The sequence below is a fragment of the Bidens hawaiensis genome, unplaced genomic scaffold (assembly GCF_021521415.1).
Source record: "Bidens hawaiensis isolate Kalapana, Puna unplaced genomic scaffold, B.hawaiensis_p1.1 tig00009618_1, whole genome shotgun sequence".
NCBI classification, from domain to species: domain Eukaryota; kingdom Viridiplantae; phylum Streptophyta; class Magnoliopsida; order Asterales; family Asteraceae; genus Bidens; species Bidens hawaiensis.
The window spans coordinates 718,989-724,988 of NW_027491719.1; positions in this window are offsets into that span (position 1 = coordinate 718,989).

Genomic DNA, 6,000 nt, shown 5'->3' on the forward strand with positions numbered 1-6,000 from the left:
CGGAATATGGGTCGAAGCACTGAATCGGATAAGAAATTCGGTCTTGGAGACTTCCATATGATATTCTATACATATACGAAAGAATCGGATCAATAATTAGGGCCTGACGACACCCTGGGGCCCGTTCAAAATTTTGCAAGTATTGCCAAAGGGGTTTGTTCACCGAGCCGGAGAAAAAACAGAGTATGGTAAGAGCCACTTAATCCGATCTGAAATTCGGTCTTGGAGATTTACATACAATATTTTTTACACATACGAAAGAATCGGATCAATAATTATGCCCTGACGCCACCACGAGGCCTGTTCGAAATATTGTCTGTATTGCCAAAGGGGTATGTTCACCGTGCCGGAGAAAAAACGGAGTATGGGTCGAAGCACTGAATCGGATCAAAAATTCGGTCTTGGAGACTTCCATACAATATTTTATGCACATACGATAGAATCGGATCAATAATTAGGCCCTGACGCCACCCCGGGGCCCGTTCGAAATTTTACAAGTATTTCCAAAGGGGTATGTTCACCGACCCGGAGAAAAAACAGAGTGTGGGTCGAACCAATGAGTCAGATCAGAAATTCAGTCTTGGAGACTTTCATACAATATTTTATACACATACGAAAGAAAAGGATCAATAATTATGCCCTGACGCCACCACGAGGCCCGTTCGAAATATTGTCAGTATTGCCAAAGGGGTATGTTCACCGAGCCGGAGAAAAAACTGAGTATGGGTCGAACCACTGAATCAGATCAGAAATTCGGTATTTGAGACTTCCATACAATATTTTATGCACATACGATAGAATCGGATCAATAATTAGGCCCTGACATCACCTCGGTGCCCGTTTGAAATTTTGCCAGTATTGGCAAAGGGGTATGTTCACCGAGCCGGAGAAAAAACTAAGTATGGGTCGAACCACTGAATCAGATCAGAAATTCGGTATTTGAGACTTTCATACAATATTTTATACACATACGAAAGAAACGGATCAATAATTATGCCCTGACGCCACCCCGGGACCTATTCGATATTTTGCCAGTATTGCCAAAGGGGTATGTTCACCGAGCCGGAGAAAAAACGAAGTATGGGTCGAACCACTGAATCTGATAAGAAATTCGGTATTTGAGACTTCCATACAATATTTTATACACATACAAAAGAAACGGACCAATAATTATGCCCTGACGCCACCACGGGACCCGTTCGATATTTTGTCAGTATTGCCAAAGGGTTATGTTCACCGTGCCGGAGAAAAAACTGAGTATGGGTCGAACCACTGAATCGGATCAGAAATTCGGTCTTGGAGACTTCCATACAATATTTTATACACATACGAAAGAATCGGATCAATAGTTATGCCCTGACGCCACCCCGGGGCCCGTTCGATATTTTTCCAGTATTGCCAAAGGGGTATGTTCACCGCGCCGGAGAAAAAACTGAGTATGGGTCAAACCACTAGATCGGATAAGAAATTCGGTCTTGGAGACTTCCATGCAATATTCTTTTCATATACTAAAGAATCAGATCAATAATTATGCCCTGACGCCACCCCGGGACCTGTTCGAAAATTTACCAGTATTGCCAAACGGGTATGTTCACCTAGCCGGAGAAAAAACTGAGTATGGTAAGAACCACTGAATCTGATCTGAAATTCGGTCTTGGAGACTTACATACAATATTTTATACATTTACGAAAGAATCAGATCAATATTTACGCCCTGACGCGACCACGAGGCCCGTTCGAAATATTGTAAGTATTAAGGGGTATGTTCACCGTGCCGGAGAAAAAACGGAGTATTGGTCGAAGCACTGAATCAGATCAAAAATTCGGTCTGGAGACTTCCTTACGATATTTTATACATATACGAAAGAATAGGATCAATAATTAGGGCCTGACGCCACCCTGGGGCCCGTTCGAAATTTTGCAAGTATTGCCAAAGGGAATGTTCACCGACCCGGAGAAAAAACAGAGTGTGGGTCGAACCAATGAGTCAGATCAGAAATTCGGTGTCGGAGATTTCCAGACAATATTTTATACACATACGAAAGAATCGGATCAATGATTATGCCCTAACGCACCACGAGGCCTGTTCGAAATATTGTCAGTATTGCCAAAGGGGTATGTTCACCGAGCCGGAGAAAAAACGGAGTATGGGTCGAAGCACTGAATCGGATCAGAAATTCACTCTTGGAGACTTCCATACAATATTTTATGCACATACGATAGAATCGGATCAATAATTATGCCCTGACGCCACCCCGGGACCCGTTCGATATTTTGCAAGTATTGCCAAAGGGGTATGTTCACCGAGCCGGAGAAAAAACAGAGTATGGGTCGAACCAATGAGTCGGATCAGAAATTCGGTCTTGGAGAGACTTCCATACAATATTTTATGCACATACCATAGAATCGGATCAATAATTACGCCCTGACGCCACCCCCGGGACCCGTTCAATATTTTTCCAGTATTGCCAAAGGGTTATGTTCACCGTGCCGGAGAAAAAACTGAGTATGGGTCGAACCACCGAATCGGATCAGAAATTCAGTCTTGGAGACTTCCATACAATATTTTATACACATAATAAAGAATCGGATCAATAATTATGCCCTGACGCCACCCCGCGACGCATTCGAAATTTTGCCTGTATTGTCAAATAGGTATGTTCACCGAGCCGCATAAAAAACTGAGTATGGTTCGAAACACTGAATCGTATCAGAAATTCGGTCTTGGAGTGTTACATACAATATTTTATACACATACGAAAAAATCGGATCAATAGTTATGCCCTGACGCCACCCCCGGGCCCGTTCGAAATTTTGCCAGTATTGCCAATGGGGAATGTTCACCGAGCCGTAGAAAAACTGAGTATGGGTCGAACCACTGAATCTGATCAGAAATTCGGTCTTGGAGACTTCCATGCAATATTTTACACACATACGAAAGAATCAGATTAATAATTTGGCCCTAACTAAACCTCGAGGCCGGTTCGAAATTTTTCAAGTATTGTCAAAAGGGTATGTTCACAGAGTCGGTGAAAAAACTAAGTATGGGTCGAACCACTGAATCGTATCAGAAATTCGGTCTTGGAGAGTTACATACGATATTTTATACACATACGTAAGAATCGGATCAATAATTATGCCCTAACGCCACTACAAGGCCTGTTCGAAATATTGTTAGTATTGCCAAAGGGGTATGTTCACCGAGCCGTAGAAAAAACGGAGTATGGGTCGAAGCACTGAATCGGATCAGAAATTCAGTCTTGGAGATTCCATACAATATTTTATACACATATGAAAGAATCAGATCAATAATTATGCTCTGACGCCACCCCCGCGGCCCGTTCGAAATTTTACCAGTATTGTCAAAGGGGTATGATCACCGAGCCGGAGAAAAAACTGAGTATGGTTCGAAGCACTGAATCGCATAAGAAATTCGGTTTTGGAGAGCTACATACAATATTTTATACACATACGAAAAAATCGGATCAATATTTATGCCCTGACGCCACCCCGGGGCCCGTTAGATATTTTTCCAGTATTGCCAAAATGATATGTTCACCGCGCTGGAGAAAAAAATGAGTATGGGTCGAACAACTGAATCGGATAAGAAATTCGCTCATGGAGACTTCCATGCAATATTCTATACATATACGAAAGAATCAGATAAACAATTATGCCTTGACGCCACACCGCGGTCTGTTCGAAAATTTGCCTGTATTGCCAAAGGGGTATGTTTACCGAGCCAGAGAAAAAACAGAGTATGGTAAGAACCACTGAATCTGATCTGAAATTAGGTCTTGGAGACTTACATACAATATTTTATACACATACGAAAGAATCAGATCAATATTTATGCCCTGACGCCACCACGAGGCGCGTTCGAAATATTGTCTGTATTGCCAAAGGGGTATGTTCACCGTGCCGGAGAAAAAACGGAGTATGAGTCGAAGCACTGAATCAGATCAAAAATTCGGTCTTGTAGACTTCCATACGATATTTTATACACATGCGAAAGAATCAGATCAATAATTAAGACCTGACGCCACCACGGGGCCCGTTCGAAATTTTGCAAGTATTGCCAAAGGGGTATGTTCACCGAGCCGGAGAAAAAACAGAGTGTGGGTCGAACCAATGAGTCAGATCAGAAATTCGGTCTTGCAGACTTCCATACAATATTTTATACACATATGAAAGAATCTGATCAATAATTATGCCATAACGCCACCACGAGGCCTGTTCGAAATATTGTCAGTATTGCCAAAGGGGTATATTCACCGATCCGGAGAAAAAACGGAGTATCTTCGAACCACTGAATCAGATCAGAAATTCGTTATTTGAGACTTTCATACAATATTTTATACACATACGATATTCTGCCAGTATTGCCAAAGGGTTATGTTCACCGTGCCGGAGAAAAAACTGAGTATGGGTCGAACCACTGAATCGGATCAGAAATTCGGTCTTGGAGACTTCCATACAATATTTTATACACATACGAAAGAATCGGATCAATAATTATGCCCTGACGCCACCCCGCGGCGCGTTCGAAATTTTACCAGTATTGTCAAAGGTGTTCACCGAGACGAAGAAAAAACTGAGTATGGGTCGAACCGCTGAATCTGGTCAGAAATTCGGTCTAGGAGACTTCCATACAATATTTTATACATATACGAAATAATCAGATCAATAATTATGCCCTGACGCCACCCCGGGGCCTGTTCGAAAATTTGCCAGTATTGCAAAAGGGGTATGTTCACCGAGCTGGAGAAAACACTGAGTATGGTAAAAACCACTGAATCTGATCTGAAATTCGGTCTTGGAGACTTACATACAATATTTTATACACATACGAAAGAATTAGATCAATATTTACGCCCTGACGCCACCACGAGGCCCGTTCGAAATATTGTCAGTATTACCAAATGGGTATGTTCACCGTGCCGGAGAAAAAATGGAGTATGGGTCGAAGAACTGAATCGGATAAAAAATTCGGTCTTGGAGACTTCCATACGATATTTTATACATATACGAAAGAATCGGATCAATAATTAGGGCCTGACGCCACCCCGGTGCCTGTTCGAAATTTTGAAAGTATTGCCAAAGGGGTATGTTCACCGAGCCGGAGAAAAAACAGAGTGTGGGTCGAACCTATGAGTCAGATCAGAAATTCGGTCTTGGAGACTTCCATACAATATTTTATACACATACGAAAGAATCAAATCAATATTTACGACCTGACGCCACCACGAGGCCTGTTCGATATATTGTAAGTATTGCCAAAGGGGTATGTTCACCGTGCCGGAGAAAAAACGGAGTATTGGTCGAAGCACTGAATCGGATCAAAAATTCGGTCTTGGAGACTTCCATACGATATGTTATACACATGCGAAAGAATCGGATAAATAATTAGGGCCTGACGCCACCCTGGGGCCCGTTCGAAATTTTATCAGTATTGTCAAAGGGGTATGATCACCGAGCTGGAGAAAAAACTGAGTATGGTTTGAAGCACTGAATCGTATAAGAAATTCGGTCTCGGAGAGTTACATACAATATTTAATAGACATACGAAAAAACCGGAAAAATAGTTATGCCCTGATGCCACCCCGTGGCCCGTTCGATATTTTTCCAGTTTGCCAAAGGGGTATGTTCATCGCGCAGGAGAAAAAACTGAGTATGGGTCGAACCACTGAATCGGATAAGAAATTCCGTCTTGGAGACTTCCATGCAATATTCAATACATATACGAAAGAATCAGATCATTAATTATGCCCTGACGCCACCCCGGGGCCTGTTCGAAAATTTGCCTGTATTGCCGAAGGGGTATGTTCACCGAGCCGGAGAAAAAACTGAGTATGGTAAGAACCACTGAATCTGATTTGAAATTCGGTCTTGGAGACTTACATACAATATTTTATACACATACGATAGAATCAGATCAATATTTATGCCCTGACGCCACCACGAGGCCTGTTCGAAATATTGTCAGTATAGCCAAAGGGG